The 11,843-nt window shown below is 38.8% G+C and overlaps 1 protein-coding gene across 1 annotated transcript in view; it reads left to right on the top strand.

Moving 5' to 3' along the window:
* The window catches only part of RLF (rearranged L-myc fusion), an 81,460-nt gene that overhangs the window by 402 nt on the left and 69,215 nt on the right, over positions 1-11,843 (top strand). The window lies entirely within an intron of this gene.

Genomic DNA, 11,843 nt, shown 5'->3' with positions numbered 1-11,843 from the left:
GGCGGGGCGGGGAGACCAGGGGAAGAGGCCCCGGATCCGTTGCTGCTGCCGGGGCTGGACTGAAAGGCGCCACCTCCGTGTCTTGCCGCGCCCCCGGGGCCGGGAAGGCCCAGTTCGAAAGCCCAACCGCTGGCCCCCCTCCGCCAAGTGCCCGACTTTGGCCACCGCCAGGGAGGGTAGCGCTGGGTCAGACTGAGAGCTGGGAGGGCGCCGGCGGCTCCCTAGAAGGGCCGTGCCCTGTCGTCGTTGCCTGTCCCCCAGCCGGGTGGTTGGAGCGCCATTGCCTCTTGAAAGATTGATTGCTCCTTTCTGCCAGGAGATCCTTTTTTGAGTGCAGATGTCCAAATTGGAATGCCTGGATTTTCCTAAATAATTCGGAGATATATGTTGGGGCCAGAGACTTATCTTTGGAGTCAATGTCTTTTGGGCCCCTCAAAGGTATGACAGTTGGCTTTGAAAGGCGTCTAGGGCTTTCTGTTTAGGGATGGTGGAGCTGGTTGGTTGTTTGGTTTTGGCTGCCTTGGGGGGAGGGTATTAAAGCTGTTCTTTCGCCTTTTCTATGTTCTTTGGAGAATTGTGCTGCCAGAAATGAGGCTCTTAATCCTTGCAATGGTTATTCGGGTCTTTGAGTAGAAGAGGATTGGGAAAGATGTGGAGTGTGGTCTGTTTTGGCAGTTCTATGACCATTTCTGTGCCATAGTGGGTCCTAACCTATGATTATATATTTCTTGGTATGCTGAGTTTTCTTTCCATGATCACGTCGCGATTTTTCTTTGTAAATTTGAAGATGTACCATGATTATTTCTTCCTCTGCTTGTTCTAATCAGGTTTTGGAAGCACCCCTCTGCTTCTCACCTGGTGCACCTTAAAGAATGCAAAATAATCGTAGTATGTTGGCACTTGGGCTCTTAATGAGTAGTTGGGCGTGCAGAATAAATTGCGGTGTGCCAAAGTTATTATTTTGAGGGACAATTTGCTCTGTTGGTCCGGAGGAGAATCAAAAATTGACTTGATTGATTGCTTTTCTCCCTCCTCTCTGCTGAGCCAGAAGCGCTTCTCCTCTTGAATATATTTTGTCCTTGCCAATGAATCTTTTCCATGCATTGTATCACTCGTTTGTCTACAACCTGCAGCCTTTACCCTGAACTGTGAAGTACTAAGGTGTCCTCTGCATTTTCACTCTCAATGAACATTCTTACTATACAGATTTACAAACTTTTACTGACTCCATAGAATGGTGCCAAACACTTTGCCAAGTGCTGAGGAAACATGAATCAGACAGCATTTACCCTTGATGAGTTTACCATTTGGAGGAGGTAGTAGAAATAACAGTATTGCTGATGTAGTTTTGGTGATGATGGAAGAGGATACCTTGTACAAAGGGGGGGCGGGGCTCATGGGACATCTTTTGGGAAGACAGTCCACTGGTAAAAATAAACGTAAAGGTTAACTGCAGACTGTAATACATATCAATACGTAGAAGTAACTGGGAGAGGCCAATTCAGATGGAGTGGCCTGAGAAGGCCCTGTGCCTGAAGGGTTGAAAATGAGTCTTGTTAAGTATCGGAAAAGGAGGTGGCATTGTAGTGTTAATGGTGAAGAGAAGGAAAACAGTGCTTTGGGAGAAGAGGGAACTAATTGGACCAGGATTAGTGAGGAGGAGAGCAGAAGAACTGTTGGTTTGGGATAAGCCTTCTAAGCTTTCGTAGTCTTCTTGGAAGGATAGCAGGAATGGATATAACCAATCAAATTGAAGCTTGTCAGAGAATAACACACACACACACACACACACACACACACACACACACACACTGCTTTAAGTCTAGTACTGGCGGATTTGATTTTGACTGATTTTTTAATGTATTGTCTTTGCAACACTTAAGATGCGAGGGCACAGAAGAATTTTTAAAAGAAAATATTTTTGTAATTTTTTTTAGTGAATTTTTTTTTTTTTTGGTCTGAAATTTTCTTGAAACAGTTTTTTACACTAATAAAGTAAAAGTATCAGTGACAATATGTAGTAATAGAAAGCACATTGGATTGGGAGTTATTTGGGTCTTAATTGTGACTCTACTGCTTACTTGCTCTAGCTAATAACCTTGGGCAAAATGTGACTGTGAGATTATGTTTTGTTTTCTGAACTTTATCTGCTTGTAATGCTTTATACAAATAGAGCAGAAAGTTTATTTTCAATTCTTCACAATATTTGTCACATTATTTTGGCACATTTTTTCCCATAGCCCAGTCAACTTAGGGTGTCCTTTCTTATCAGATACAGAATTTTTTTTTAATTTTATGATGAAGTAGGATAATTTCACCATCCAAATTTGGTTGAATAGCTTTTGGTTTCACATTGGAAAGGCAGAGTCAGATTTTTTTCACCTACTGACTGTGTGTGTGCCTGACATTGCACTTAGTGCTGGGAATAGGGACCTGTCCTGCAGGGAGTACCTAATGAATGTGTAAAGAGAAGTAGTGATGTTAGATTATCATAAAGGCCTCATCTGTGCTCTCGGGGATGCTTAACTGCCACAAAAGGTATTTTTATCATGTGTTTAAGTTAGAGATATTGTCTTAGGGACTTAGAGTGCCCAAAGTAGAACCTGCAACAGGCTGGGACCATATTCCCTCTAGCTTTTGCAGCACTTAAAAGAAATGGCTCTGTCTTTGGAATTGCACCAAATCAAGAAATAAACTAGCATATGAAAGGATAGAGAAGCTTGTTTCATTCTGGGCATGTTTTCAATTTTCAGAAGTTTGTAAAGATGATCAAAATGAAACTTCATAAGTAATAGTTACTAAGAAAATGATTTTTAGATGAAGTCGTAGTCAGTGAAAATTTGTATTCAGTGACAGTTGGATGTGGATTTTTCTTTCCCCTTTCCTTCAGTTCCTTTTCTAAAAACATTGTCTGCCAGACATTGTGGATAAAATTAACTCTAGAAAACAGTCTTTCTTTGTTCTGCTGAAAAATTGATGATATCCTCTCAGGTTCTTACTATGTTTTGGGAACCCAGATTCCTGAAGTTTTCCAACTGGTTGGTGTATTTGTAACACAGATTTTGAAGACTTTTACAGTAGACTTCATTTACAAAATTGACATTATTGAGTGAATGATTATACTTTGAGAGTATTGGGCAGTATACTGCCCAATATATATCAATCAAAGTATATTGATTATACTTTGAGAGTAGCTTTATGAGTAATCCTTGTTTATGAGACACTTCCAGTTTTGGACTAACAGTGACTTTGTAGATTTTTAAATGTTAACTCGGTGAGTATTGAATATATTTCAGTTTTCCCTAGATTAGTGATTGGGTCCAAAGGCCTAAGTCAGATTGCCATTCTATAACATCTTTACCGTTTAAACTAGCTGTGTGACCTTGGGTCATGTTAATTTTCTTTAAACCGAAGTTTCTCATTTGCAAATGTAATAATAGTACTTACTGTTCTCTATGTAAATACATTGTTGTGTGGACTAGATAAAACAATCTCTATAAAAAGCCAATGGCTCTAAAACTGAGTTATCCGGATTTCTTGGGATGAGAAGTCTTAACAGCCTTGCCCCCAGCTTACTTTTCAGCTCTTAAGTAGCCAGTCCCACCACCCCAGTTCTACTCTTACTCAGAATTACTGTACTTGGATGCCATGGACCAAGTATGGGAGCTCAGTTACTCTGTGACTAAAATTGTGCCTACAAGTTTTTAGGTGCATTATTTTGGAAAGATGATCTTAATTGTCATTGGATTCATCAGATCCAAAACACACCTTAGGCTTTCAGTAAGTATTTCCCAGGTGACTGATCTACAAAGGATGGCATTACTACTTTAACAAGAACTCAGCTCATCAAGCATTTTTAGGTCTTTCCCTTTCTTTGTGCTGTGAAAAGTGAAAGTGACAGTCCCTTGGTCCTTTCCAACTCTTTGTGACCCCATGGACTGTACAGTCCATGGAATTCTCCAGGCCAGAATACTGGAGTGCTTAGCCTTTCCCTTTACCATCTGAACCACAGGGGAAGCCTAAAAATACTGGAATGGGTAGCCTATCCCTTCCCGTTGGATCTTCCCGACCCAGGAATCGAACCAGGGTCTCCTGCATTGCAGGCGGTTCTTTACCAACCAAGCTATCAGGGAAGCCCCCTCATCGTGCTGTTCTATCCTTTCTCACATTTTCTGCATGGCTGACTTTCCTTCTCTAGGGCCCTGTGCAAATGTCACCTTATCTGTGACGCTTTCTTTGATTTTAATAGATTTCCTTTTAGTTGTTTGCTTTCTTTTGACACTTTGCATATACCTGTTGTTCAGTCGCTCAGTTGTGTCCAACTTTTTGCAACCCTGCGGACTGCAGCACACCAGGCTTCCCTGTCCTTCACCATCTTCCAGAGCTTGCTCAAACTCAGGTCCATTGAGTCAGTGATGCCATCCAACCATCTAGTCCTCTGTCGTCCCCTTCTCCTCCTCCCTTCTATCTTTCCCAGCATCCAGGTCTTTTCTAATGAGTGGGCCCTTTGCATCAGGTGGCCAAAGTATTGGAGCTGCAGCTTCAGCATCAGTCCTTCCAATGAATATTCAGGGTTGATTTCCTTTAGGATGGACTGGTTTGACCTCCTTGCTGTCCAAGGGACTCTCGAGTCTTCCCCAACACCACAGTTTGAAAGCATCAGTTGTGCGCTGAGCCTTCTTTATGGTCCAGCTCTCACATCCATACATGACCACTGGAAAAACCATAGCTTTGACTAGACAGACTTTTGTCGGCAAAGTAATGTCTCTGCTTTTTAATATGCTATCTAGGTTCGTCATAGCTTTCCTTCCAAGGAGCAAGTGTCTTTTTATTTCGTGGCTGCAGTCACCATCTGCAGTGATTTTTGGAGCCCAAGAAAATAAAGTCTGTCACTGTTTCCTTTGTTTCCCCATCTATTTGCCATGAAGTGATTGGACCAGATGCCATATTCTTAGTTCTTTGAATGTTGAGTTTTAAGCCAGCTTTTCCACTCTCTTCTTTTACCTTCGTCAATAAGCTCTTTAATTCCTCTTTACTTTCTGCCATAAGGGTGGTGTCATCAGCATATCTGAGGTTATTGATATTTCTCCCGGCAATCTTGATTCTGGCTTGCATATACCTGTTTGGTTTTAACTCTTTTTCTTGCTGTCATGGTCTTAGTTCAGGCTTCATAATGTCCTTTTACATCTCTTCACTAATCTTCCTTGCCTTCCAAGTGACCTTACCTACAGTCCATTTTGGTGTTCCTTCTAAATTATAAACATGATCTTTTTGGTCACTGTATTCACTAAAATTCTTCCTTTTTTTTTTTTTTGCCCCAAAGCCAAAATAAAATTCACACTTATTAACCTGGCAAGGAAAGCTTTTTAGGATCTGGACTGTTCCACCCCTTACACCCAACTCTCTCTCTCTCTTTTTTTGTCTATCTTCACCTCAGTGTTCATTTCTAAGTCTGCTTGATTAATCCTAGGGTCCTCCCTTAACTCATCTGCTTATCTATCCTTGAATACCTAGCTCAAGTAATACGCTTTTTCAAACATTTTCTGATTTCATTAGATAGAATGAGGTGACTCTTCCCCTTAGAATATGTACTCCAGTAGCATCTTGTACATCAGCATGGTACCTGAATTTTTTTTTCCATGTTTATTTCTTGTATTGACTAGTAAGCCAATAAGTCTTTGTTTTATTCTTGGTACCTAGAAATTAATACAATGCCTGGCCCACAGAACTAATTTGTTGAATAAATTTTGTAGGAACACCTAATGTAAAATCTGGTATGTTAAAAGGCAGATTTACCACAACAAATTACTGTGAAGAAACAGGATAGGCGATTTTAGAGACATTACTTGTCAATTTGGCTTACATTCATGTTAAGGTACAGATTTACATGTGTGAAATGAGGGCTAGAGTTGATGGAGGGGGCAAATAGGAGACATGATGTAGTATTGAGTAAGATGCTAGGGCTTCCCAGATTGCTCAGTGGTAAAGTATATGCCTGCCAATGCAGGAGACTCAGGAGACTCGGGTTCGATCCCTGGGTTAGGAAGATCCCCTGGAGTATGAAACGGCAGCCCATTCCAGTATTCTTGCCTGGAAAATCCCATGGACAGAGGAGCTTGGCGGGCTGCGGTCCATGGGGTCGCAAAGAGTCAGACAGGACTGAGCACACATGACTTGGAGATGCTGAGATAGCAAGGATCAGTCTTCCAAACTCCTTGAGGTTGGTGGCCATGAAGACTCTTGAGCAATATCTTTTTATTTTTGCTTCTTTCAATTATTTAAAGGATTTTTATTAAATGCATTAGCTTTTCTTCTTGTGCTGGCTTCTCTTGGGAGATATCTATATAGGAACTAGAGAATAGTTAGTTATAATCAGAAAAGCTAGTTTTTCAGTGCATGTAACCAAAACATTATTGTAAATGTGATCTGTGAAGCAGTGGGAGCTTTAGGTGCCGTCGTTTACTGCGGTACCACCTAGTCTCTTATACTGTGGCCTCTAGTGACTTCTGTGCCTACCAGTGGATCATGCTCTCCTGAACCACGTTAGTAAAAAATCTAAATAGAAAACATCACTTATTTCAAGACTGCAAAGGCATTCGCAGACCAAAAAATATTTGTTTTCATTCTGTTCTAGAAGCCTGTCGCCTGTCCCAGAGGTCTCCATTGACTGTCTTATCTGAAGTAGCTCATCCCCATCCTCTTTTGACTCCTTAACACTCCTTTATAGTTCTTTGAATCACTGACTACTGTCTGATACGTCTCTTTGTCTGTATGCCCACTTGGACTGTAAGCAGCATGAGGGTGTTGATTGTTTTGTTTACCCCTACCTATATTAGTCCCTGGCCTTTAGTAGCTACTCAGTCAGTATTTGTTGATCCTTTGTCTCCTTCCTTCCATAAATCCTTGACTAGACTTCTTGAGAGTAACAAGTGAGTTTTAACCTATCTTAATCAAGAAATAAGAACTTTTTTTGGTCAAGAAGGTCATGCTGCTTCCAGTAGGGATCAGGTCTTACTGTTCTTGTATTTTGATTAACTAAAAGTAGAATCTCGTTTTAATTTTGTTTACATTTTCTAAGAACTTCCCCTGGTTTCTTATATTCCACAAACATTTAAAGTAATGAATTTTTCAGCAAGGTTTATTTAGATTGAAGTATTTATTTTGGATATGATTGACACCATATTAGAAAACCCAAACATAGATTGCAAGTTGATATAAAAAAATAGATTCCTGAAACTTTCATTGCTGACATAGGCCAACATGGAAACCATGTGAAAAAATAGATATTTAATTTGTTGAGCATCTTTTTGTGTGCCAGGCACTTGGGTAAGTGGTGGTATTTTCCTTTTACAGATAGAAAACTGAGACTCAGGGAAATTATGTAACTTTCCCAAGATCACACAGCTGTGGTGAAGTCTGACTCCAGAGCCTGTGCTGTTCTTTTTTAATCAGCATTTCCTAAATTATGCTTGCTCCATGAAATACATGTATTCATAAGTACTTCATGAAATAAGGATTCTGTGTTTATGTAAGTTGGGATGATGTTTGGAGAAATGCTTTTTTAAAAAATAGAAGACACACTGTGATGCCTAGAAAGACATTTAAGTTTAGTATAACATTTGCTAAGATAAGGCTGTCTATAAAACATTTTGCCATGTTCTAAACCTTGTATCAGCCCCCAAATCACATGTTTTGCTTTCATTCAGTTCAGTTCAGTCGCTCAGTTGTGTCCGACTTTGCGACCCCATGAATCACAGCATGCCAGGCCTCTTTCATTATGGTAAAGCAAATCACTATGGTGAATAGTTGATTGCCTTATGTTTCTGCACACCACTGAGTTTTGATTTCTTGGTTTCAGCCTAAACGACTGTGAGCTTTGTATAAAAAAAATTTCCCTCCAAAGTTTTTGTAGTTTTTAGATTATACTTATTGTCCCCAAATGAACAATATTTTAATGTATTATAACTTTTTTGGAAATTGAGAATGAATTGCAGTTTATTCATCTAGGTTTTCCTGTATTTCTGCAGCACAGCTAGCTTGGAAACTATTAATACTGATGTATTTATCTGTTTCTCCTCACTTTTGTGCTATACTGATTTCTCAATGTGTTTTTTCGAGGCCTTTTCTTGTCCTTTTTTGGGGGGGATCTAGTAGCTGATTGTGCTGACATTTATTTGGTTTTAAAGTATTTTTACTCCCAAAGAGATAACCTGAGTGTGCCACATTAGCCAGAACAGTAATGCCTTTTAATATGGACACTTGTAAGAATTACTGCCAGGTATGATAGAATAAATGACTTAGCTTGGGAATTGTATTTTTATGATGAATGATTGTATAAAATAGGTGTATTTTAATTTGTGATTTCATTTTCTTTTTTCATGTATATGTATATTTATATGTTTAAGGTATATAAGATATCTTAAGGTAATAAAACTGAATACTTATTTTTTGTTTTTTGTGACTCCAGACTGATGCATGCTCTTTCTAGAAGTTTAAGACAAGACATATAAATGCATAAAGCAGAAAGTGAAAGTACCATGCAGTCTCACTGTTTAACTCATAAACACATTCTAATTGTAAAAAAGTAGAATAATGTAAAAGAAAAGAAAGTAAAGATGAAAGCTATCACAAACCTCTATATCTCAGTGCTACATTTTCTTTAGATAACAGTTTGGGAATTAAAAGTTACAATACACTAAAATATTTTTCATTTTCATCATTCATTCATATACTTACAGAATTTTTTTGTATGATATGTACTGTCTTTAAAAATTAGTGTCCAAAAAAAAAATAGTGTCAAGTTTATATACTAAAACTTGCTTATTTCATTTAATGTAGATATCTTTTCATGTGGAAGACATGCATATTGACTATATTAAAAAAATAACTTCTTGGTATTCCATTGAAAACTGCATCAATTTTAAATTGTGCAGGTAGCAAAACCGTCAACACTTAAAAAAAAATTATTCATTTGACTGTGCTGAGTCGTAGTTGTGACATCTTGATATCTTTAGTTGTAGCATGTGGGATCTAGTTCTCTGACCAGGGATCGGACCCAGACCCCCTGCATTGGAACGTGGAGTCTTAGCCACAGGACCATCAGGGAAGTCCCAATACTCTTAATTGAAAAAATTTTTTTAACTATAAAAGCAATGCTCATGGCAGAGTATATAAAGTTACAGAAAAGTTTAAGGGAAAAGTAAAAGCCCTCTTCTGCCTTCAGTTCCTCCAGTCACTTGGCAGAGAAGTTAACAGTGTCTCGTGTATTTTCAAAAATGAAAATATACACTCTTCCGAAATTTGCATTTTAATTTACTATATTGAGGACAATTTTCTGTATCAGGACAATTTTCTCTATCAGTACCCCACAATTAAGTCATTTGTGTTCTTTTTTGTTGTTATCACAAATAATATTGAAGTGAATAACCTTAAACATTAAGCACCAGTTATTTAAATCCATATCAGGAATTTCTGGAATTGAAATTACAATACTGGACTAAAGAGAATGTTTTTTAAAATTTTGATAGATACTGGCCTTGCCATTTCTGATACTACTGAACTTATTAATACTTGCCCATCTGGTTGTGGCAGATAATTGCTATTACACTATTAAGTTAACAACATTTGTGTATTTTTTCATGTGTATTAGGTATTTACTTTTTCCCCCTGTGAGATTTGTCTTTACTTTTTAAACATGCCTCTATTTGAAAATGTTATTAGTTAAAAGTCATTAAAATTTGATTGTGTCTAATTATTCAGTGTGACCTTGTAACCTTAGGATTCCATGCTGTTTGAGATTCTCAAGAAGCAGAACATACTGTAGAGTTAGTTGTGGCCTAACCTGAGGCCGTTGCAATGTATGATACAATTTAGTGATTTTTGTGAGAGATTTGTCAGTGTACTCATTTCCAACAAACATTTATTGATCATTTCTATTTGGGGGAGATTTGGGAATCTTTAGAAAGACTAATTCATAGCTGAATCAATGGAAAGACCCTCGTGCTTTTCATTAGCTAACTTTTTTTCTGTGTTGTTATCTTTATACATTTTCAAATAAAGTTCCACTGAATGGATGTATTACCTTGAGCCAAATCAGTTTGTTATGGGGCTTCAAATTGCTACTTAAATGAGATGACCTTTTAGATGTGATTCTCCTTCAAAAGTAAATAATTCTATTGGGAAACATTTGCTAAAGATTATTTTTCTAAGTCATCTCCAAACATTTGCCTTGTGCATCCTTATTGAAATAAATGAATATTAAAATTTTTAAAGCAATACCAATATATAAAGTACAAGCAAACACAGAAGTATAAAAAGGGTGAGGTTTTAAAAACTAATTTGAATAAAAGTTTCAATATTGAACTTCCGTGGTGGTGCTTATGTAAGAATGCACCTGCCAGGGCACGGGACACAGGTTTGATCCCTGATCTGGGAAGATTTCACATGCCGAGGAGCAAGTAAGCCCATGGACCACAACTGTTGAACCTAGATTCTAGAGCTTTCGAGCCACAACTGCTGATGCTGTGTGCCACAACTGCCAAAGGCCGCACACCTAGAGCCTGTACTCTGAAGCAGGAGAAGCCACCCCAGTGAGAAGTCCACATACCACAACAGAGACCAGCCCCTTGCTCGCTGCAACTAGAGAAAGCTCACATGCAGCAACGAAGACATAGTGCAACTAAACAAAAGGTTCCGTATTATATTTCTGCCCCTTGATGGGTTATCATTTATCCCTCTAGGGTAGATGGCCGTCCCAGTGGAAGCTACTCGACTAATTTGAGCTGAAATTGTTTACATTCGTTGTTATGCTCACTATCCTTATTTGGCTCTTCCTTCATAGTGAAATCTTGATTCTGATGTTTAAAGGACTTGGTTAATGAGAATGTTAAACCTAAGACAGATTATCCCATGAAGTTCTAAAAGTAAGTATGGGTAAAACATCATGTTTGGTCAGTCATGTTTTATCGTCTAATGAAATGGAGAACATACACAGGAACGTACATTTGAAGTTAAGAGGTTTCATTTTAAATCCTCATTCCGATCCTTTTGTGACCTTAAACTTTGCTGTGCCTCTGTATTCCTGTCTATAAAATAGGGAGTAATTAAAAAGTCCCTGATGCTGGGAAAGATTGAGGGCCGTCATATCCCTACATAATTACTGGAAAAACTATAGCTTTGACTATACAGACCTTTGTCTGCAAAGTGATGCCTCTGCTTTTGAATATACTGTCTAGGTTTGTCATAGCTTTTCTTCCAAGGAGCAGGCGTCTTTTAATTTCATGGCTGAAGTCACCATCCACAGTGATTTTGGGGCCAAGAAAATAAAATCTGACACTGTTTCCACTTTTTCCTCATCTGTTTGCCATGAAGTGATGCAGTGAGAATTTGAAATTAAATCTCCTTAGTTTGAATTTGTTTTGGTATATAGGCATATTAATCAAAGATATGTATCTGAAAAACTGTCTTAATCAAACTTCAAAAATAAGTTGTCAGTTATATTTAAAATGAGTAGCCAACAAGGACCCGCTGTATAGCACAGGGAATTCTGCTCAGTGTTATGTGGCAGCCTGGATAGGAGGGGAGTTGGAGGGAGAATGGGTACATCTATATGTATGGCTGAGTCTCTTTGGTGTCCACCTGAAACTATCACAACATTGCTAATCTGTGATACTCCAGTATGCTGCTGCTGCTGCTGCTGCTGCTGCTGCTAAGTCGCTTCAGTCGTGTCCAAGTCTGTGCAACCCCAAAGACGGCAGCCCACCAGGCTACCCCGTCCCTGGGATTCTCCAGGCAAGAACACTGGAGTGGGTTGCCATTTCCTTCTCCAATGCATGAAAGTGAAA

This window comes from Bison bison, unplaced genomic scaffold (assembly GCF_000754665.1).
Source record: "Bison bison bison isolate TAMUID 2011002044 unplaced genomic scaffold, Bison_UMD1.0 scf7180017864484, whole genome shotgun sequence".
Lineage (NCBI taxonomy): Eukaryota > Metazoa > Chordata > Mammalia > Artiodactyla > Bovidae > Bison > Bison bison.
Note: the sequence above shows the minus strand (reverse complement) of the source record. Positions and strands in the feature narration are given on the sequence as shown.